The 24,410-nt window shown below is 44.6% G+C and overlaps 2 long non-coding RNA genes across 9 annotated transcripts in view; one reads left to right on the forward strand and one right to left on the reverse strand.

Annotated features, from left to right (window-relative positions):
- LOC135968666 (uncharacterized) overlaps positions 1–10,414 on the forward strand; it is a 43,381-nt gene extending 32,967 nt beyond the window's left edge. For 6 of the 8 annotated variants that reach the window (XR_010583590.1, XR_010583593.1, XR_010583592.1 and 3 more), the window contains one exon: positions 9,700–10,414. This is a non-coding gene — a long non-coding RNA (uncharacterized lncRNA). Of the gene's footprint in view, positions 1–6,059; positions 8,436–9,699 lie in introns of all 8 variants that reach the window. The other 2 variants (XR_012427434.1, XR_012427435.1) reach the window with 1 other exon arrangement.
- A 2,295-nt stretch (positions 10,415–12,709) lies between these two features.
- On the reverse strand, positions 12,710–24,362 carry LOC135968669 (uncharacterized). The gene is made up of 3 exons (XR_010583598.2): positions 24,196–24,362; positions 13,497–13,594; positions 12,710–12,921 (listed from the first exon to the last, which is right to left on the reverse strand). It is a non-coding gene; the product is annotated as an uncharacterized lncRNA (long non-coding RNA).
- Positions 24,363–24,410: the final 48 nt, after the last annotated feature.

Here is a 24,410-nt window from a genome sequence, read left to right on the forward strand (position 1 = left end):
ACTTTGGGAGGCCAAGGTGGGAGCATTGCTTGAAGCTGGGAGGTCAAGGCTGCAGTGAGCCATGCTCATATTACTGCACCCCAGCCTGGATGACACAGCAAGACCCTGTCTCAAAAAAAAACAAAAAAGAAAACAAAAGTTATTGCAATATAATGGTAATCAAGACTGTGTGGTGTTGGCACAAGGATAGACATATAGATCAATAAAATAGAATTGAGTGTCTACAATTGCATGAAATAAACCCATAAATCTTCTGTTTGATTTTTTAATTATTTCAATCATTTTGTTACATTTCTCTGATAAATTTCTGAATTGCTTTTCGGTATTATCTTGGAAATCAAATCAAAACTGCTGTTTTGAATTCCTGATCATAGAGCTTGCCTATTATCATCTTGCTAGGATTGGTCACTGGCTCTTTACTTTGTCCTTTTGGGGAGGTCATCGTTCCCTGTCTGCTATTGTTTCTTATGGATCTACATCTATGTCTTTGCACTGAAGGATGTGTTAGTTATTCCAGCTTTCTCTGTCTGGTTTGTTTTTGTTTTTCTTAGATATGTTTGCTTAGAGATTCTTTGCAGTTTATCTGTTGAGTATCTTTTTCATTAGGTCACTCTCTCCTTTATGGTGCTAGGTGGCACCTTAAGCCCAGGTGTGTCTTTGCCCTAGCAAACATTTTGAGATCTGCCCATCCTGAATGAGGGAGTCCCAAAGGGGCTACCCTGGCAGGGTAGGAAGGCTGGCTAGGGGTTTCTGCCCAGGAGACCCTCTCATCTGAGTTCTGGGATATTGCTGGTGATTATCTTTGTGCTGGATATTTGTTTCTGTTTTCTTGGTGAGAGTGAAGCCAGCTTGCTTCTACTCCACCATTTTGGACCTAGTACCAGTGCAAAACCCATATATCTTTGGTCAACTGATTTTTTAATAAAGGTGCTAAGACCATTCAATGAGGGAAAAGTAATCTTTCAACAAATAGTGCTGGGGCAACTGGATAGTCACATGCAAAAGAATAAAGTTGGACCTTTGCCTTGCACCATATACAAAAATTAACTCAATGTGAATTGACTACATAAATTAAGAGTTAAAACTATAAAACTCTTAGAAGAAAACATATAGAAAAAGCTTCATGACATTGATTTTGGGAATGGTTTCTTAGACGTGGCAGCAAATAAAAAGCAAAAGAAAAACTAGATAAATTTTTTCCTACATCAAAATGAATAACTTTTGTGCTTCAAAAGATACCATCAAGAAATTGAAAATAAAACCCATAGAATGGGAAAAAAATATTTGCAAATCATATATGTGGTAAGAGGCTTGTATTCATAATGTATAAATAACTCTTACAACTCAATAATAAAAGATAAAAACCTATTTAAAAATAAGCAAAGGATACGAATAGACATTTCTCCAAAGAAGACATATAAATGGTCAATTTGCAAACAAAAAGATGGTTAGCAACATTAGTCATTAGAGAAATACAAATCAAAACCACAATGATGTGTCATTTCATACCCACTAGGATGGCTAGAATCAAAAAGTCAAATAAGCAAAAACCTGGGGAAATTTGTTTTTTTGTTTTCTTTTAGTAGAGACGGGGTTTCACCGTGTTAGCCAGGATGGTCTCGATCTCCTGACCTCGTGATCCGCCCGTCTCGGCCTCCCAAAGTGCTGGGATTACAGGCTTGAGCCACCGCGCCCGGCCTTTTTTTTTTTTTTTTTTTTTTTTTTTTTTTTGAGACGGAGTCTTGCTCTGTTGCCTAGGCTGGAGTGCAGTGGCCCGATCTCGGCTCACTGCAAGCTCCGTCTCCCCGGTTCACACCATTCTCCTGCCTCAGCCTCCGAGTAGCTGGGACTACAGGCGCGCACTACCACGCCCAGCTAATTTTTTGTATTTTTAGTAAAGACGGGGTTTCACCGTGTTAGCCAGGATGGTCTCGATCTCCTGACCTTGTGATCCACCCGCCTCGGCCTCCCAAAGTGCTGGGATTACAGGCGTGAGCCACCGCGCCCGGCTACCTGGGGAAATTTGAACCTGGAACCTCGAACACTGTTGGTGGGAATGTTGAATGGGGTAGCCACTTTGGAAAACAATCTGTCAGTTTCTCAAACTATCAAAAAGAGTTACTGTATTACCTAGTAATTCTACTTTGAAGCATGTACCCAAGATAAATGAAAGCAACCCATGCCCACACAAAAAGTTGTATATGAGTGTTTGCAGCATTATTCATAATGGCTGAAAGGTAGAAACAATCCAAAGTGATAAATGGGTAAAAGAAAGTGGTACATCCATATAACAGAATGTTATTCGGTCATAAAAACACATATTTGGCCATAAAAACATCCATGCTACAGCATGGATGAGTCTTAAAAGCATTATGCCAAGTGAAAAAAGCCAGACACAAAAGACCATATATCATACGGTTCCATTTATATGAAATGTCCGGAACAGGGGATCCATAGAAACAGAAAACAGATCAGTGGCTTCCAGGGGTTGAAGGATATAGACTTGTAGCTGAAAAGTAGAGGGTTTTCTTGAGATGATAAAAGGTTCTAAAATTGACTCTGGTGATGGTTGTACATATCTATGAATATATTACAAAACATTGAATTATACACTTTGAGTAAATTATATGGCTATGTGAACTACATCTCAATAAAGTATAAAAACAAAACAAGAATTACCAATATCATGAATAAAAATGAGGCATGAATGCAGATCTGAAAGATATTAAAGGAACAAAAAGGAACTAAAAATATCTTTCCAAAAAGAAAACAGCAGGTCTAAATGATTTTAATGGTGAATTCTATGAAACATAAAAGAAAGATGTTTTACCAGCATTAAACATAGTCTTTCAGAGAATAGAGAAAGCAATTTTTCCTGACTCATTCTGTGTAACTGACATTACCCTAATATAAAAACCAAGCAAGAAAGGGATACAACAGATTAATAAACCTCATGAACATAGACATAAAATTCTTTTTTTTTTTTTTTTTTTCTTCTCACTCTGTCACCCAGGCTGGAGTGCAGTGGCGTGATCTCAGCTCACTGCAACCTCTGCCTCCCAGGTTCAAGCGATTCTCCTGTCTCAGCCTCCCAAGTAGCTGGAACTACAGGCATGCACTACCACACCCAGTTAATTTTTGTATTTTTAGTAGAGACGGGGTTTCACCATGTTGGTCAGGCTGGTCTCGAACTCCTGACCTCAGGTGATCCAACCGCCTCAGCCTCCAAAAGTGCTGGGATTACAGGCGTGAGCCACTGCCCCCAGCTGACATAAAATTCTTTCACAACATCTTTGGGAATTAAATTCAACCAAATAGAAAAGAATGACCTAGCATGACCAAGTGGGGTTTGTCCCAGATATGTAAGGTTGGTCTAACACTCAAAATTTAAAATGTAATTCACCATATTAAGAGAACAAACAAAAAGTCATATGATTATCTCAATAGCTTTGGACAAAGTAATTGAAAAAAAAGTTTTAATTCTGAATATCAATCCCTTCTCAAATATATGATTTACAAGTATTTTTTCCAATTGCCTGGGTTGTCTTTTCACTCTGTTAGATAGTGTCTTTTGATGCACAAAACTTTTTACCATGTATTTTTTTGTGGCCTGGCACATTTGTTTTTGTAGTTATGGCAAGAGTTCTTAGATTAATTTTAATACACCTTTGACTCCAGACACAATAGCTCACAACCAATCATTACTTAATTTATAAAAACATCTTTTCTATGACAACATGGGTTTCAAGGAATAGTTTTATTTTTCTTTCCAACTTTTATTTTAGGTTTAGGGGAGTACATATGCAGATTTGTGACATGGGTTGAAAAAATTTAACACCTCTTTCAAAAAATTTCACAGTATAGAAAGAATTGGAGGGAACAGCCTTTACATGATAAAGCACATCTATAAAAGCCTTAAATTAATAGCACACTGAGCACTTCCCCCGCTCCCCACTCCCATCAGGAGTTGGAAAGGTTATCTATTGTCTCCACTTGTATTAAACATTTTACTGGAGATCATAGTAACTGTAAAAGGTAAGAAAAATAAAATCATACAGATTAAAAAGAAAAAAGTGTCTTTATGCATAGAAAACATAATTGTATATGTAGAAAACACTACCCGATATACAAAGAAATTACAAGATATAAGAAGGGAATTTACTGAGGTGCCATATAAAAAAGCGATTACTTTTGCTGTATCCTACTACATACCAATAGATAGATAGATAGGCAAAGATATATACGTGCATGTATATACACACATATATGTGAGTACATACATATATATGCATATATATATATAAATGTCTATATGTACACACACACACACACACACAAAATGCATACCATGATAGTGGAGTGGAAAAAGTTAAGTCATCCACTTAAGATGACGTTTAAGAAAGGTAAGTCATCCATTTCAACTAGGACCCTGAAAGTTGTCTATGAAATTATTACCAGAGATATTGGTGTCCATGGGGATAAGGCTTTTAAGCCAGGATAGATCCTGCACCCGTCATCTCATGTCCTTGTCCCCAGGAGGAGATGCCACACAAAACTGTGTAGGTAGCTGCAAAGCTCGGTTAGAAATGAAATGCTCAGTTTTGCTGTGCTGACAGTTGTTGGTCTCTGCAAACGTAGAAGATAAGAGAAATAAATAAAAGGCATGGAGGTTGAAACAGAAGTAAAACTGACTTCATACATGATGCATGGAAAATATATGTAGAAACCCCAAAGGAATCTGCACACAAAAAAAAAAATCTACCAAAAATAAACAATGAATTTAGCAAGATCCCAATAATATAAGGTGTGTGTGTATATATGTATGTGTGTATACAAGTACTATATATATACATACATATTTAATGCATTTTCAGTGTTCTACCAATGAACTATTTGAAAATAACATTTGCAAATCCCATAACATACTTAGGGATAAATCAGCAAAAGCCAAGTAAGACCTATACACAGAAAACTACAAAAGAGTAGCTGCAAACTTTCTCCATAAAGGGCCAGGGAGTAAATAATATAGGTTTTATAGGTCGCGTATGATCTCTGTCACATATTCTCCGGAATTTTCTGTTGTTTTTAAAGACCTTTTAAAGACATTAACATCATTCTGCCGGGCACGGTGGCTCAAGCCTGTAATCCCAGCACTTTGGGAGGCCGAGACGGGCGGATCACGAGGTCAGGAGATCGAGACCATCCTGGCTGACACGGTGAAACCCCGTCTCTACTAAAAAATACAAAAAACTAGCCGGGCGAGGTGGCGGGCGCCTGTAGTCCCAGCTACTCAGGAGGCTGAGGCAGGAGAATGGCGTGAACCCGGGAGGCAGAGCTTGCAGTGAGCCGAGATCTGGCCACTGCACTCCAGCCTGGGTGACAGAGCGAGACTCCGTCTCAAAAAAAAAAAAAAAAAAACAAAACCAAAAACATCATTCTTAGCTAACTGGCCTTATAAAAACAGGCTGTGAGTGGGGCATGGTGGCTCACACTCTTAATCCCAGCACTTTGGGAGGCCAAGGCGGGCGGATCATTTGAGGTCAGGAGTTTGAGACCAGCCTGACCAACATGGTAAAACCCGTCTCTGCTAAAATACAAAAAGTAGCCGGGCATGGTCACGGGCGCCTGTAATCTCAGCTACTCAGGAAGCTGAAGCAAGAGAATCACTTGAACTCGGGGGTGGGTGGAGGTTGCAGTGAGCCAAGATCATGCCACTGCACTCCAGCCTGGGTGACAGAGCAAGACTCCCCCTCAAAAATAAAAAGAAAAAAGAAAATAAAACAGGCTATGGGCCACATTTGGCCCATGGGCTGAAATTTGCTGACCCTTGGTGTAAAACATTGCTGAGAAAAAATGTAAAAGATTGAAATATATGGAGATATATCCCATGAGATGGATTAGAAAAGTTAATATTGGTAAGTTTTCCATTTTGGCCAAACTCTGAAATCTGTTCTGTGGAATTATTACGGGAGATCCTGGTCCCTTGGGGCACAAGGATGTTAAGCCAGGGTGAATCTTGCACCCGCCTGATGTGCCATCTTCTATGTTTGCTGAGACAGCTGTGTGGTTGGCTGCTGGGGTCCATTTGAAGAGAAAGGCCCTGTGGCCTATGCTGACAAGTGGAACTCCCTGCCCTACATCTTCTGAGGAAACTGGAACCCAGCCAAAGAAGACCTTCCAGTAGGCAGTGCCTGTGATCACTGTAGGTGTGCATGGTGCTAAGTACCCTACAGGCTATAAAAAATAGTAATGCGGCCGGGCGCGGTGGCTCAAGCCTGTAATCCCAGCACTTTGGGAGGCCGAGACGGGCGGATCACGAGGTCAGGAGATCGAGACCATCCAAACATGGGCTAACATGGTGAAACCCCGTCTCCACTAAAAAATACAAAAAACTATCCGGGCGAGGTGGTGGGCGCCTGTAGTCCCAGCTACTCCGGAGGCTGAGGCAGGAGAATGGCGTGAACCCGGGAGGCGGAGCTTGCAGTGAGCTGAGATCCGGCCACTGCACTCCATCCAGCCTGGGCGACAGAGCGAGACTCCGTCTCAAAAAAAAAAAAAAAAAAAGTAATGCACGATGCACACATGATAAGGCGGCTTCACAGTACAGGTGGTTAAATTCAGGAACTCTGGAATCCGAGAGCCTGGGTCAAATCCTGGCAGGGCCACTACCACCTGTGTGAGCCAAGGAAGGTTCTAAAGTTTTACAAATGCTGTTTTACCAAATTTGCAAAATGAAGAGAACCTGCCTGCCAGGTAGAGATATTGTGGGAAGCAACATCCAGGAAGGTCTGAGCACCTGGTCCCCAAGTCAGAAACCTTCACAGCCCAGATGGGGATGCCCTAAGTTCATACCCTTCTAGGCGACCACAGAGAAGTGCCGCCTGGCTCCAGGACTCGGAGAGGCGCTAGAGAGCTTCCTGGAGGAGGCGGCATCCTCCCATGCTACCTGCCTAGAGAGGAGAGAAGGGAAACTGGGTCCTCTGTGGCGGCTGCCTGAAAGGAAGCAGCTGGGGGCTCTTGCTCCCTGCCTGCGCTGGCGTCTTCTCCCCACGTTAGCCCAGGCCGGCTGCAGCGGCTGGGCTGCCTGGGCGGAGTCAGGAGACAGCACCGCCCGGTGCCTCCCCAGGCACCTTCCTTGTGAGCCAGCTCCCTACTGTGGGAGGATCTGGGGAGATCCCGCCTCCAGCTTTGGGCAAGGTCTGCCTCCAGAGTCCCCAGCGGCAAGGGCGGGCGCACCCACGGGCACTGGTTGCCAAATCTCCCGCCCTCAGGCCAGGGGCCGAGCGAGCCTCCACAGTCCTGAACAATCCCCACTTAACGGCGGGGAGCCGCTGGGAGCCTAACGCTTGCAACCGAGTGAGCTCGAGTCCAGCTGGCTTCGGACCGTTGGACCTCCCCGTTGGCCCTTTGTTGTATTTCTTCGCGATCTGGGCTCGCGCAAGCTTTCTCTGCCAAGCGTTCCAACGGCCGCTCACCGGCATCTGGCTGAACAGGATGCACTTCGCCTCGGAGTTCCCACTCCACTCCAAGGATCCAAGAGCGCACAAGCTGCTCTTCACGGGCAACTACCTCTGCAAGCTTCACCCCCGGCTCTGCCACGCCCCACAGGGTTCCCTGTCTGGTCTGGATCACCTCGCTCTCCCTGCGCCTCTCTCCTTGGCCTAGCTCGACAAGTGCCTCCCGCGATCCTGCGCCTCTACCCCTCGGTTTCGTCGCCGCTAAGGGGTGGTGGTGTCTGATCCATCAGGCTCTGCGCTCCTCCTTCGGATCCATCCTCATTGTCCAGGCAGGACTCTCACATGAAGCCGGTGCTGTCTGCTGTTCACTCTAAGATGCTCAGCCACTCAGGACAGTTACGATCTGTCATCCAGGGCGCGAACCGACTCTCCTCCATTGCTATCTGAGTAGGCAGTCTCCTCTGTGAGGTCGGTCCCATCCTTACTATCTAGATCCCTGCCCAGGAAGACTGAGATGAGGACCCTAGGAGAGAGCAGCCAGGCATAGTGAAGGTGGAGGATGAGTATAAATAGTGATCCCAGCGCGATCAGAGAAGCTCCCCTGCCCCCACCCATCGCAGTGGGAGTGAGTCATCAGATCTATCCCCAAGACAAGGAAGTCCTAACTTCATTCCCGTGCAGTCCCGGGCCATTGAAGGGAAACCTCCACTCCAACCCCCGGAAGACGCCTTAGATGAGAAAGTGAAGAGATATTGTATGAGCTCATTCATCAAAAGCCATGCCAACACCAGCTCAGGCAGTGCTGCTAGGGGTTTCCTACCTTTCTGGAGGTCCAGTTCTCTCTGAAGACAGAGAAGATGAAGGGAAGAAGGGTTTCAAACAGGAACTCTCAACCCACGTCTGCCAGTTGTAGACTCTGTAAACAAAGTTCCAACTCGTCTGCTGCTGCCACTGCCGCTGCTATTTTTTGAGGTCAAGGTGAGCTGCCCAACCTCTCCTAAGCTTTTTTGTATAGTCATTGGAGAAGATGTAGGCTTGAAGAAGAAAGCAGAGCCCCAGTCTACCACATGTTCTTAGAAGAGAAAGTCAAGTCCCCTTCAGATAGCAGTGCGGTGCCCCTCAGCCTGCCCCTTCTTTCTTCCTGCTTGTTGCAGGGACAGCAGGCACCCCACCCTTGGCCATTTTCACCTTGTAGTTTGCTGATACTGTCATGTTATCAGCCACTGACTTGGCTGTCCTGTCTTCCAGGCCCCCAGTCCCTTCTGCCCCTATACTAGTCCTCACCCCATATACAGATCGTTAAATGAAATGCCCATATCCTAACTCTCCTTTTTTTTTTCTTTCTGTTCTTGTTTCTCCCCTTAGGTTCAATATCATTTTGGGAGTTCCCCTTTATGGGAATAAAAGCCATTTCCATTTCTGTCCCTCATCTGCAGATTTTTATTTATTTATTTTTTTTTGGAGGGAGTGCACTATTTATCCATCCCAGGCTGGAATGTAGTGGTGCAATCATGGCTCACTGCAGCCTCAAACTCCTGGGCTCAAGCCATCCTCCCACCTCAGCTGCCAGAGCAGCTAGGACTATAGGCATTATTTTTTTGTAGAGATGGAGTCTCGCTATGTTGCCCAGGCTGGTCTGGAACTCCTGCTTTCGAATGATCCTGGTGCATCAGCCTCTCAAAGTGCTGGGATTACAGATGTGAGCCACTATACCCAGCCCAGACCGTTACTTTTTTTTTTTTTTTTGAGACAAAGTCTCACACTGTCACCAGGCTGGAGTGCAGTGGTGCGATCTTGGCTCACTGCAACGTCCACCTCCCGGGTTCAAGCGATTCTCCTGCCTCAGCCTCCAGAGTAGCTGGGACTGCAGGTGTGTGCCACCACGCCCAGCTAATTTTTGTATTTTTAGTAGGCAGTCTTCTCTGTGAGGTCAGTCCCATCCTTACTGCCTAGATCCCTGCCCAGGAAGACTTCACCATGTTGGCCAGGATGGTCTCTGTCTCCTGACCTCATGATCCGCCTGCCTTGGCCTCCCAAAGTGCTGAGATTACAGGTGTGAGCCACCATGCCTAGCCTAGATCTCTACTTTTGACCTCACCACATCTCCTAACCCCTTGCCCTTTGCTTCAAGTCTACCTCCTGCAGATTTGAGTCATCTATCAGTCTAGTCATCTAATCAGAATCTATCTAGTCATCTAATCAAAATTAATTCATTGTGGATTTTTCTCCCTTTTTCTTACAGATTCTTCCACCTGTATGCCCATCTTCACGGACCAGCCCACCACTGGTGCCTCAAGCATTTTCACTATTACAGCCAGTAATCTGCAGACATAACCTCAAGCCTACTTTGTACTTTGGTATAAACTACATGGATTCCAATCCTTTTTCACAGGTTTTCATCTCCTGGTCTCCCCTAGGACCCAGGATGAGTATTCCCCCATTTGACCAGTTCCATCCCAGTATGGAGCAGATATCCCTTGTAAGGAATGCAGTCTCCACCAGCCCACCTGTTTTTATGGTCAACAGCCCTACCTGAATTTCCAACATTGCCTTTTGACCCAGGAAACACCTGTCAGCTGAAATCTAGGGTTCCTGACAGGCCTCAACAGGAAACCACTCTCTTCAATGCCCTATCTTTTCTGGCCCTCCTACCACTGCTTCTGCAGTCACTTCCACTATAGTAAGCAGATCCTCTTCAGACTGCCTTTGACTCTGATGAAATCAACATGGATACCATGCCCATTTCCCCATCTGTTATCTTCCTGTCTCTCCCTGCAACATTAACAGCTGTTTCCCTTTGAAGAACCTGGCAGCCCCCCAAAACCCTTCAAACTTAACCAGTGACAGCACCACTCTGTCAGCTTTTGGGAATTTGACTCCCCCATGTCCACCTTTGGCATCTGCTATGGTTTGAATGTGTCAACCAAATTTTGTGTATTAAAAACTCAATCCCCAAATTCCTATGTCAATATGTTTGAAGGTGGGGGCCTTTGGGAGGTAATGAGGATTAGATAAAGTCATCAGGGTGGACCCCTATGATGGGACTGGTAAGAGGAAGAGACACCTGAGCTGACAGGATCTTGCTCTTGCCATGTGATGTGCTCCGTCATGTAATGACGCAGCAAGAAGGCCCTCACTAGATGCCTGCACTGTGCTCTTGAATTGCTATCAGAAGGGACAGTGCCATACCTCTGGTTGGAGATAGATGACTTCCGTACAAAGCTCATGACCTCAGTCAGAGTGCCTGGGGTTCAAGTGGGTGTAGCACATCTGTTGCAGGTGCAAATGTGTGTTTAAAAGTCCCCATATTCCTGTCTCCCAATCAGAGTAGTAAGGGCTCACCTGGACAAAGCACAGAGCTATAATGGGTAGAGACCACACCATACCTGTGCGTGTCTATATGTCTCTTTCTACAATGACTCAGATATTCCTGACCAGACCATATTTGTTGTAATCAGAGGGTATAACAGCATATAATTTTAGGGAGCCACTCCTATTCTTGCCTTCAGTCAGAACACCCAGAGTCCATCCATTCAGAGTAGCACCTTTGACTTTTTTTTTTTTTTTTTTTTCTTTTTTTTTGAGATGGAGTCTTGCTCTGTTTCCCTTGCTGGAGTATAGTGGCATGATCTTGGCTCACTGTAACCTCCACCTCCCAGGTTCAAGCAATTCTCCCTGCCTCAGCTTCCGAGTAGCTGGTATTACAGGTGCCCACCAACACACCGGGCTAATTTTTGTATTTTTAGTACAAACAGGGTTTCAGAATGTTGGCCAGGCTGCTCTTGAACTCCTGACCTTGGGTGATCTGCCCACCTCAGCCTCCCAAAGTGCTGGGATTACAGGCGTGAGCCACTGCGCCCGGCTCATTTATCAATTTAACATACTTATTGATTATCAAGGATGTACTTGGGACAATTTCAAGTAGCATCAATTGCAAGAAAAGGTAAATCCCTGCCTTATTGGTGCCTCTATCTTAATGGGGCGGGGGGAGAACAGGAACAACACACATAAAAAACATGTGCATTATTTTGTAGATTAGCTAGTTAATGAGTGTTATAGAGGATAAAGCAGTTTGTGGGAAACTAAATTTGGGAATAAGGAGAATCATGGGTGTCTGTTTTTACACAGGATGGACAGAATGGGTCCCACTAAGAAGGTGAAATTTAAGCAAAATCAGAAGCAGGCAGTTGAGGGAACCACACAGATATCTGAGAGAAGAACAACCCAGAGAGTGGGAATAGCCACTGCAAAGGCCCAGAGGAAGGCTGCCTGGGGTCCCAGGGAGTAGATATTAAAGCCAATGGAGATAGCATGGAGCCAAGTATGACAGCAAGAGGAGGAGAGCGCAGAGGACAGGGCACAGTCTATGAAGGCCTAGTTAGAAGTCATAAGAAAGGGGCCTTTAACTTAGAGATGGGAATGATTTGGAGGACTTAGGTTTTTGGTTTTTTTTTTTTTAATTTTTATTCTAAGTTCCAGATACACGTGCAGGTTTGTTACATAGGTAAACGTGTGCCATGGTGGTTTGCTGCACCTATCAACCCATCACCTAGGTATTAAGCCCTGCATGCATTAGCTATTTTTCCTAATGCTCTCCCTTCCCCCACCGCACTCCCCAACAAGCCCCAGTGTGTGTTGTTCCTCTCCATGTATCCATGTGTTCTCATTGTTCAGCTCCCACTTATAAGTGAGAACATGTGGTGTTTGGTTTTCTCTTCCTGAGTTAGTTTGCTGGGGATAATGGCTTCCACCTCCATCAATGTCCCTGCAAAGGACATGTTCTCATTCCTTTCTATGGCTGCATAGTATTCTATGGTATATACGTACCACATTTTCTTTATCCAGTCTACCACTGATGGGCATTTAGGTTGATTCCACGTCTTTGCTATTGTGAATAGTGCCTCAGTGAACATACACGTGTGTGTATCTTTGTAACAGAATGATTTATATTCCTTTGTGTATATAATTGCTGGGTCAAATGGTATTTCTGGTTCTAGATCTTTGAAGAATCGCCACACCATCTTCCACAATGGTTGAACTAATTTACACACCCACAAACCATGTAAAATTCCTGTTCCTGTTTCTCTGCAACTCTGCTAGCATCTGTTGACTTTTTAATAATAGCCATTCTGACAGCATTGTTCTGTAGCTGGGCAGGAGCATGGAAGCCAGGAGAACACCAAGATGCTAAGGCTGTGGTCAGGGCGAGGGACAGTGATGGCTCAGATTTGGCAATAGTGATGGAACATTACCTCTGGTCTGTCTCTATTTCCTTTCCATTTGCTGCTCCCACTAGGTTCATGTTGCTGTGCTTAGAGTTCATCAGAGAAGTCATCCAGTCTGGGCTTTTCTTTGTGTGGGGTTTTTGAAAACTGGCTCAGTCTCTTAAAATTTATTCAGATTTTCTATTTCTTCTTGAGTCAGTTTTGGTAGCTTGTGTGTTTCCAAGATTTGTCCATTTCATCTAGGAGAAAAACATACACACACACGTATGTGACATATATGTATATATATCCTGGGATTTTTTATATGACCATTTTTTACTTAGAAATGTGTATTCTTCCCTTTTTGTGTCAGTAACAAACAAAAGATATACGAAGAATTTGAGTACACTAAAGAGTTTCAGATATGGATGAAAGATACCAAGAATAGGAAGAATGAATCTGCTCCCTGGGTTGCACATGATAATCAGGTAGGAGCAGGAAGGTCACAACAACCTTGAAGAACAATGAATTAGCTTTGACAGAACAAGGGGTTGCATAACATTTTTAAAGTAGAAAAAATATTAAGCATTTTATTGTTAATATTTTTAAACATTTAATAATAAAGCAATGTTTTATTATTAAAGAAAATATAAAGTTTAGATTGATTGTTTAAATAATCTTATAAGGCCAAGCATTCATGCCTGTAATCCCAGCACTTTGGGAGGCTGAGGTAGGCAGACTGCTTGAGGCCCAGGAGTTCAAAACCAGCCTGGTCAATATAGCAACCCTGTCTCTACAAAAAAATTAAAAATTAGCCAGGTGTGGTGGCACATACCTGTGGTATTAGCTACTCAGGAGGCCGAGGCAGGAGGATCGCTTGAGCCCAAGAGATGGAGGCTGCAGTGAGCCGTGATCGCACTACTGCACTCCAGCCTAGGTGAAAGAGTAAGATCCTGTCTTTAAATAAATAAACAATCTTATAAGTATAAAAATCTTAAAAGGTCTAGCCGGGTGTGGTGGCGCATGCCGATAGTCCCAACTACTTGGAAGGCTGAGGTGGGAGGATCATTTGAGCCCAGGAGTTTGAGTGTGAACTGTAATCACAACAGTGGACTCCAGCCCGGGCAACAAGAGTGAAACTCTTATCTCAAAAAAAAAAAAATAATAATGATAACAATAATAATAAAATTAAAATAAAAGATCTATCAATTAATAAGTTGATCATCATTTAAGGATATGGAAATCCTGCATGGCCTCTGTGTTACTGTTTTTTGATCCATCATTTGATTTTATTTGCATCCTGTTTTGTGAGATTTTTCCTATATGTATATCAACACTCAGTTTGGGAAAATACATTCATCCTACATTTCAGAGAGTATATGTCAACATACAAACACTCCTTCTCCTTATTCATATCTACTGGCCAACTTCTAAAAATAAAAATAAAACTGAAATCACAGATAATGTAGACAGAACAATGAAAAGACAGAAGGCCAAGACAGAAAGATGAAGCTGGGTGTGGTGGCTCATGCCAGTAATCCCAGCACTTTGAAAGGTTGAGGTGGGCTGATCACTTGAGGTCAGGAGCTCAAGACTAGCCTGGCCAACATGGCGAAACCCCGTACCTACTAAAAATACAAAAAAAATAGCCACATGTAGTGGCGAGCACCTGCAGTCCCAGCTACTCAGGAGGCAGGAGAATCACTTGAACCTGGGAGGCTGAGGTTGCAGTGAGCCAAGATCACACCACTGCACTGCAGCCTGGGCAACAGAGCAAGATGAAGGGAAGGGGAGGGGAGGGGAAGGGAGGGGAAAGGAAGGGAAGGGAGGGGAGGGGAGGGGAAGGGAGGGAAAAGGAAGGGAAGGGAGGGGAGGGGAGGGGAAGGGAGGGAAAAGGAAGGGAAGGGAGGGGAGGGGAGGGGAAGGGAGGGAAAAGGAAGGGAAGGGAGGGGAGGGGAGGGGAAGGGAAGGGGGAAGGGAGGAAAAGAAAAAGAGAGACAGGGAGGGAGGGAGGGGAAATGCGTTATTTTGAGAAGAGGAAATTGACACAGAGAAAAAGGAAATGGCATCCCAATAGAGAACTGGCCACTCTGCAGAGGTGTGCAGGGGAAGTACCACTCCACACTGTGTTCTGGGCCACTTCAGCACTTCTTGGGGTGATTCTCAGGACCCAGATCCTGTCCTCAGATATGGGGACATATCCCACATGCTCTTTGGGGACCCTTTGAAGTGTGTTCTTCAGAACAGGGAAAGAGAGCATTGTGAAGGTGGTGCTAACATGTTCCAGAGGGGAAAGAACAAGTGGCTGACCTTCATAGAAAGCAGTAGAACCTCCAGCCTGACTACTTGTGTGGGGAAGAGCTGGCCAGAGCAGTCTCTAAGAAGCCTAGTGAGCACGGGTGCCTACAAGGGTCTTCAGGGAACAGAACAGGTTGACTCCAAGTTTGTATCTGCAGTTGAAAGGTGCTATGTGAGCTCCACTTGTTGTTCCCAAAGACTACTTCTCGGAGCACTTCAAGGACTGGCCATGTGCCCTGCCATTTTAGCAGGACTCACCACAAGGAATGTCCTTGTAGGTAAGGAGAAAGAATATTTACTGATACCCTGCCATGATCAGAAACTTCCTCTAAAATATTGAGAAATATTGTCACTTTCATAAGCTATTACAAAGAGACAACTTCTATATATCATGTCATAAAAGCTCAGATGCTAGAAATGAGACATTAGCTTGGAGTAACCATACCTTTAGGATCTGCTGGGTTAGTGGTCCTAATTCCAAAAGAGGCCACTGTTGACTGGGACATAGCAGGATCCTTTTGAACTAGCTAGCAGTCATGGCTGCTCCCCCTGGGGACTTTGGAAGAGCTGCTCCATGAATGTGCCCAGGGAAGTGGCTCTGTGCAGCACCAGGGGTGGACTGTGGTGGCCATGGAAGTGCTCCCTTGGATCTACCTTCATGAGACCTGTTGAGGCACAGGCACAACTAATGGACAGCTTCCAGGAGCTGTGCTTTAGATCCACCACAGGGTTTATTCCAGGCCTCCCTTCCCCTAGGCTCCTCCCATCTAATGACCATGTACAGCAAAGGTACAAGAATCTGGCCTTTCCTGCCCAATGGGATAATCCTCTACAGGGTTTGTGTGGCTCCAGGACTTCCCACTAGCCTGGTCAAAAACTTATCAGAAGTGTGCTGAGATGTGACTCATTTGCTACCTAGTTCTTCCTTCTTTCACTGCTTTCACAGGTGGAGGAAAAACTCTCTCCAACCGTGTTTTTCCTCTGCACTCACACTACCATCACAATCATCAACACAGAATAAGCCTTCTATGACCAAATGTGGGGGTTTTCCCCACACACCAAGAAGTGGATACCAGTTGGGTGTCTTCCAATTCAGTTCCAACACTACCTACCTGAAGATAGCTCCATATCCCACAGGTGGTAGTCTCAGTCCCCAAGACTGCCCCCGCCACCCCATACCCTCAGACACCAATCACAAGTCCGGTTCTCCAGAACTTCTGACCAACAGACTTCAAGTTACAGTTCCCACAGCCCCCTCTTTGAGTTTGATTAATTTGCTGGAGCAGTTCACAGAACTCAGGGAAGCACTTATTTACATTTACTGTTATACTTTATCATAAAGGGCATTACAAAGGACACAGATGAAGAGATGGTATGGGGGAAGGAGCACAGAGCTTCCATGCCCCCCCCATGCACACCATCCTCCAGGAACCTCAATGTGTTCAGCTATCTGAAAGCTCTCCAAAGCCAGCTCTATTGGGTTCTTATTGAAGCATTCCTTCCCCCAGCGTATGAGGCAGGACCCTCTCAAGGGAGGGTCTTAAGACCCACAATCAGAAAGGCAGGGGAATGTTTGAAATGCTTGTTTCCTGGTGCCATAAGAAATAGCACTTGAACATAAATTTAGTTTTCTCAGCAAGGCCATTTTTGTGCTTTCTGCAGAAAGGGTACACTCACCAGCAGTTTTGCCACAGGAGTACACCAAACAAAGGAGACAGGGTCATTTATAACCTGATGCGTCCACCCTACTGCTGTGTCCAGTTTCCATTGGCTGGAATGGGACCTCACATTCTGTATTTGTCCCGATTGGCTAGCACCTTAGAACTTTTTAAGAGGCAAAAGCAGAGGAGAACAAAGGAAGAAGGAAGTAACTTGTGGAATGCTGAGAATGGTAAAAACACCTTCAAATAAGGAAGAGGAACACGCTATGACCTAATGCTTGCTTGGACCAGTATAAGCATGCCAGGGCAAATATTTAGGCTAAATTGTGGGAGCTAACAACATAAAGTACATTGATTTCTTTATTATGGTTAGCAGATACTTAAGAATGTTAGCACAGGTCTTTGAATAAATTTTGCTTCTAAGAGAAGTTACTATTTATTCCTAATTAGACGGGGAGGAAAATCTTTGAAGAGAAACCTCTACTTTACTTTTCACAGGAAGATTACAATCGTGCCTTGGGACAGATTAAATGAGGGCAGCAGGAGAGAGATTCTGTTTCCTGAGGCCTGCCCTTCAGGCCCAACACACCCAACATTATAACAAAAGACTGTAACAAGAGCTACGAGAGTTATGAGCCAGGAGCCGTGGATGAAAACCAATATATATGAAACTGCCTTTGCAAAAAATTGTAAGAGAAAATTCTGGCCAACTCCATCTTGCCTTTAACCTCCAAACTGCCCTTGGTCATTCCTGGGCATAAGTCAGCCTGACTTTGGAAGACAATAGCTCTTCCCAAGAACTAAACCACTCTTGTAAAACTAATGAAAGGCTACCAGGTTAGGAAAATCAGAGGGGCCTGAATTGTACTAAGATGTAGGTGTAGTTAAACAATTACCAGCCATTATTCCAGAGGTCCCAAGATCTGCAACTTCCCCAGCTCCTCCTGTGTTAATTACTATGTTAATGGTAATTAACATTACTATTGTGGAATCTAAGGCCTTTTGAGATGTCTTTTCAGGTTTTTGCCTTTCTGACAACCAGATGGCTCCACCCACCCTGTGACTCAAGCAGTCCTGTTGCCCCCACACAGAAGCAGACTCAGTGAACGAGGACCATTTTACTCATCCCTACAATTGCATTCCCCAACCAATCAGCAGCACCCATTCCCTAGTCCCCTGCCCACCAAAATATCTTTGAAAGGCCGGGCGCGATGGCTCAAGCCTGTAATCCCAGCACTTTGGGAGGCCGAGATGGGCGGATCACGAGGTCAGGAGATCGAGACCATCCTGGCTAACACGGTGAAACCCCGTCTCTACTAAAAAGTATAAAAAAACTAGCTGGGCAAGGTGGCGGGCGCCTGTAGTCCCAGCTGCTCGGGAGGCTGAGGCAGGAGAATGGTGTAAACCCAGGAGGCGGAGCTTGCAGTGAGCTGAGATCCGGCCACTGCACTCCAGCCTGGGTGACAGAGCGAGACTCCGTCTCAAAAAAAAAAAAAAAAAACCAAAACAAAAAAAACAAAATATCTTTGAAAAACCCCAGCCTCCAAATTTCAGAGAGATTGACGACTAATAATTCCATCTCCTCGTGGCATGGTCAGCCTCTCTTCAAACTTTTTCTTTACTGCAAAGCCATGGTCTCAGTGGATTGATTTTTTTCTGTGCAGTGGGCAGGAAGAAGGGGCCAAATTTTTTATATATATATATATATACACACATATAAATATATATATATACACATATATATATGTATATATACATATATACATATATACATATATATATACATATGTATATATATACATATAAAATAACACAAAAGGAAACCCACAAGTACTGAGTTTTGCTTTGTTTTGTTTTGTTTTGAGATGGAGTTTTACTCTTGTCATCCAGGCTGGAGTGCAGTGGTGTGATCTCAGCTCACTGCAACCTCCACCTCCCAGGTTCAAGCAATTCTCCTGCCTCAGGCTACCAAGTAGCTGCGATTACAGGCATGTGCCACCATGCCTGGCTAATTTTGTATTTTTAGTAGGGATGGGGTTTCACCATGTTGGCCAGGCTGGTCTTGAACTCCTGACCTCATGTGATCTGCCTGATTCGGCCTCCCAAAGTGCTGGGATTACAGGCATGAGCCACCACACCCAGCCAGGGTTCTGAAAGCTCTCTCTCTGCACTTCTAGCTTCCCTTTATCCTTTAAAGGTGCTTTCCCCCAACAATTCCCTTGCGTCTAATCCTATTGTTGTATCTTCCCTTTGGGAGACACCTGCACTGACAGAACATGTTATATGTTGGTTTGGGACAAAATACGATTTCTAGTTGTCACGCTTACACGTAATTTGCTGCCACCGTGTCAGCTGGAGAAAAGTCCTTCCCTATACCTTTAAAATGCTTGTCCACTTCCACTTGGAAACTGTGAATGGCAGCAATGCCAGGCTAGTGGTTTTAGAGAGTGGCTCTCCAGATCTAAAATGTTTTCATGGGTAAACTCCCTGTGTCCTTGTATTCCCTATTAGCTTTTTAAACTCTTCTGATTTCCACAAAATAGAAGTTGCATATGGAAATATGCAGTTAGATGGGCCACTGGACTCCAATTTCAGCCCTCAGTCTACCATCTGAAAAAGCCCAGGAGATCTCAGAATTCTCCTAGTCTAAATTGACCCTTTTATTATAATTATTTTTTCTTGAGATAGGGTCTCACTCTGTCACACTGGCTGTTAAATCAATGACTCAAAACACAGCTTCTTGGTCTTCCTCTGAATCTGCAGTACAAAAGATTTTCTGCTATCTCTATTTCTCTTTTTTTTTTTTTTTTTTTTTTGAGACGGAGTCTCGCTCTGCCACCCAGGCTGGAGTGCAGTGGCCGGATCTCAGCTCACTGCAAGCTCCGCCTCCCGGGTTTACGCCATTCTCCTGCCTCAGCCTCCCGAGTAGCTGGGACTACAGGCGCCTGCCACCTCGCCCGGCTAGTTTCTTTTGTATTTTTTTAGTAGAGACGGGGTTTCACTGTATTAGCCAGGATAGTCTCGATCTCCTGAGCTCGTGATCCGCCCGTCTCGGCCTCCCAAAGTGCTGGGATTACAGGCTTGAGCCACCATGCCTGGCCTATCTCTATTTCTCATAGCCTCTTCCTATATTGATTCTTTCTTTCTTTTTTTTGTTTTGTTTTTTTTTTTTTTTGCTTTTTTTGAGATGGCAGAGTCTCGCTCTGTTGCCCAGGCTGGAGTGCAGTGGTGCAATCGGCTCACTGCAACCTCCACCTCCCGGGTTCATGCCATTCTCCTGCCTCAGCCTCCTCAGTAGCGGGGACTACAGGTGACTGCCACCACACCTGGCTAATTTTTTGTACTTTTAGTAGAGATGGGGTTTCACCATGTTAGCCAGGATGGTCTCGATCTCCTGACCTCGTGATCTGCTCACCTCGGCCTCCCAAAGTGCTGGGATTACAGGCGTGAGCCACGGCGCCTGGCTTGATACTTTCTTTACTAACATACGTAGATTGCTTGCTTTAACAATTCAACCAAATATTTGATAACATCAAATTAATTTAACTGTATCACAGGTTGGGTTCACAGGCAAGCAGACATTGAGATGGAGATTATCCCACAGGACAATTATTTGGAATGGCTCTTGGCCTCAGTACCTGGGGAAGGCGAAGGAAGTAAACAGTATTGGGCAGAGGGAGTAGACATGTTATACATTCACAACAAAGGCCTCAGCCAATCCCACAGGAAGCTCTGGATCTGTAAAAGACCTTCAATGTGGTCCCAAGTTGGGGAGGAAACCCTAGATTTTATCTTCTCACATTAACTAGTCAATAAATGTGGGCATCCTCCTGCCAAAAGGGCATTGTTCTGACCACTTCTTCATGGAACATCTTCATGTGTCTCCAAATCACTCATTCCCTCGCCTCCTTTAAATATTTGCTCAAGTATCATTTTCCCAATGAGATCAACCCTACCCCCTCTATTCCCTACTGGAGTCCCTCCTACTCCACAGGCTCCTCATCACTCCGTTCTGCTCCTCATGTTTCCTTTCCTATTGCACTTTTCACCTCATAAGTCACTATGTAACTTATAACATTTCTTTGTTCACACATCTAGAAAGCATCTGCAACAGGGCGGGTGCTCAGTTAGTATTTGTTAAAACACACGGGAACCATGGCTTTGTACCTGTTTACTCTCTCTAAATCTACCCTCAACAATTCCTTTCCTTCCACATTTATGATTGTTCAATGTTATCAGGAAGAGAAATAAATCATAATCTGAAGGAACAAAAATTTAATGGTAGCCACAATTCTAGTAGAACCATTACCTCAACTAAATTTCCTCACATCTCAGAACTCAGTATTCTGTACTTACCTCCCACTGGGACGTATCTTTTCTCAGGCATCACAGATAATTTTCTCCTCCAGTTACCTTATGATTCTTTTTGTATAATTTCATTAATCAACATTAACAGCCTTCTGGGAATCGCTCACTTCACAAATGTTTTTTGGAGGTAATCTCAATTCCCCCTGAAGACTCTGTCTCTGCACTTACAGATGAGAAGAAAATCACTCCCAGAAAGAGATAGGAGCATGGAATCCCAAGCCTTTATCTCAGTGTTCAGATGACCTCTCTTGACAAATGCACAAAATACTACAACTGCGGCCACTATCCTAGTTGGAAACACAATTCGGTAGGTGGCTGTTCTTTTCAGATAAACATATGGAACTTAGATGAAATGTATTTCAGGAAATGCAGTGAGAAACATTATATGGGGGAAAAATTCTGCTCTCCTGGATTAGAACATCACTGACAGAGGTCAGAGAAAATTTCCTGAGGGATCAGGGACTGTAATTTTCCACTGGATGCTAAGATTCCAGCTGTAGGGCTCGTAAGTATCCTTCCTCCCTCTTCCCTGAGACAGCTTCATCTGAAATCTCCAATTTACCCTCAACGATTAAACACCTAGAACCTCACTAGAGTCACGCAAGTCTTCACTCAAAACACAAGGGCATAGCAGTAAGATTGTGATCCTTAGCTGACATCTATGGAGTGGGCACTTGGTATTTGAGGGGAACTTTTTGAATAAATAATTTCAAAATCATTTCAAAAATTTTCTCAAAAACACCTGTGATTTAAACATTTCTTTGAGATTCTAAGTATTCTACTAATCTGTGGCATTTCTACCCACCATGGAACTCACATTCCCCTCTGCAAAATACAAATTTCTATTGTATTCACCCCTCACTCCTGAACATAAATTTATCCTCACAAATTTCTGCCCAGATGACATTTTGATGGCTATTTACACATCCCCATCTCAGACCGCACAGTGTACATAATTTGGCCCCTAATGGAGCCTCTATGAAAAGTCCTTTAATCAGGGGAATAGATGAGTCCTTATTTGTCTTGAATGTCTCTACTTCCTCCAGGACAGAAGTGATCAGTAACCACAGCTGGTTCAGGAATCACAGGATCTTGCAAAGTTGTCTCCGATTGACATGAACTGGCTGGATTCTCACTCCAGGTCTATCACCTTCTTATTTGTTAATGAAATATTTGTCTTCAGACACTATGACAGATATCCAATGAGTTTCAGAGGGTTTGAAAATGATGGACACTTTAGACATGAATAGCCTACATGGTGAACTTACAGAGGCAAAGCAACTGGTCAACAAACAGCTGTTCTACAAAAAAAGCCTGGAGTTACAAAGCGGACGAACATTTTTGCAGAGCTAGAAACTAATTCCAACAAGGCTAAAAACCTGCTACTGCTGGTAGGGAAAATCCTAACTATTCACAGTCAAATGCTTTTGTTGGGAGGTTATTTAGGTTGATGTTGATAAGGGAAAAGTTCCCTTGTCCTCCTGGCAGGGCGTGCGATGGGGGTGTGGCTTGCTTCTTCAGTGCCCCGCTGCTCAAACCTCCAGGGGAATATACAGACGGGTGGGCTGTGGGGCTGCGACCCCATGGCAGTGTCTAGGGGTGAATGTTTACAGCTGAAGCCCCAGTGGGCGTGTTACAGGGTGCCCTTTTAGTTTAGCCGTCAGCAGGCGGTTTATGTTAGTCAGCTCAATTAGATCCCTGCCTCATCGCAAAGACAGAGGGCTTTCTGTACCCCGGGGTTCCTGTCTTGGTGTACCAGAAGAATCAGATCACACATGGGCTTGGAGGATGACTGCAGGGTTTTGAGTGGAAGTAGCTCTCAACAGTTGGGGGAGCCAGAAGGGAGATGGTTTTCCCCTGGAGTCGGGCTGCTCCGCAGCACCTGCTCTCCTCCGACTGCCCCAGCCAAACTCTGCGTCCTTCTGGTGGGTGGCCTGCCCGCGTGCCAGCGTCTGTCACGTCTTCTTCCGCCAACATGTTCCTCTCGATGGCCGGTGGCATATGTGTCTGCTTCCTAGGGTCTCGGAGTATTTATACATACAGGATGGGGGCGGGAACAGGATGGGGGCGTGGCAGGCCAGGGCGGTCTTGGGAAATGCAAAATTTGGGCAGGAAAACAAAAATGCCTGTCCTCAACTAGGTCAGTGGGCACAGGGCCAGGGATGGAGCCCTAGCCAGGGACCACACCCTCCTGTACCCAGCACTTCCCTTCCCCCCTTCCGTATCATTTAAAGGGACTCCGACCTTCCCTCCCCAGCACTCCCCTTCACCGCTTCCGTATCAATGTCATCACCCTGGACTGACACCAGGAACCACTGTAATGTGGGCTTAATAAGAACAGAGCTCAGCTGGCCGCGGTGGCTCACCCTGTCATCCCAGCACTTTGGGAGGCCGAGGTGGGTGGATCACTTGAGCCCAGGAGTTCGAGACTAGCCTGGGCAAGATGGCAAAACCCCATCTCTACAAAAAATATATAAAAATTAGCCAGGTATAGTGGCGCGCGCCTCTGGAGGCCACTACTCTGTAGTCCCAGCTACTCTGGAGGCCAAGGTGGGAGAATCACTTGAACCTGGGAGACGGAGATTACAGTGAGCCGAGATCGAGATCGCGCCACTGCATTCCAGTCTGAGCAACAGAGGGAGACCCTGTCTCAAAACAAAACAAAAACAAAGCAAACAAACCAAAAGCGGAGCTGACAGTCAAGGTGAATTTCACGTTTGCCTGTATTCAGTTTTAGCATTATATAAACCAAAAGAAGAATGCCATAAAGGCTACAGGCAGATAATACAGAGAAGTATTACTGGAAAAGGAACCAGAAAGAGTAAATATCTCCTAAACGTATGATGGGACAGAAAGATAAATGCCTTTTACATATAGTTAATGTCTGTTTGATTCGTCTTATTTACATTCTCCTTTTAAAAGGTCTTACATTTAGCATCTTAGATAGAACCCACAAAATTTAAATATTTAATAGAAACTTAAAATTTCTGTATCAGAGGACAGAAATATATTTTTCTCACACGTGATCAGTCAAATTGCCACTATTAATCGTATTAATGTTCTGTTAAATAATAGTATTTCTGTAGCGAAAAGCAAACAGTACGGAAAGATAACTTCAAACACCTAGTTTTCATATTTTTGTGTTAAAGTAATAACATATTTTGGTATACATTATCATTTTTTGTTTTTGTTTTTGCTTTTTCTGACCTGGTGTGTTACTGCCCTGGGTTGGCCCTCTAAGAAGCTGGCCACCTACTTCGGGCCTCAGGTGTCAGTCGCCCCCCGACTCCCCAAAATCACCCAGCTTGGAGGTCTACAGCTTCCAGCTCTGCGAGCGCCTGCGCCTGCGCACTCTCAGCCGGACGGGAGCTCCCAGAAGTCTCCGGGCGCCGGTGGGAGGACTTGTGGACTGAGCCGCGCAT

The sequence above is a fragment of the Macaca fascicularis genome, chromosome 19 (genome assembly GCF_037993035.2).
Source record: "Macaca fascicularis isolate 582-1 chromosome 19, T2T-MFA8v1.1".
NCBI classification, from domain to species: domain Eukaryota; kingdom Metazoa; phylum Chordata; class Mammalia; order Primates; family Cercopithecidae; genus Macaca; species Macaca fascicularis.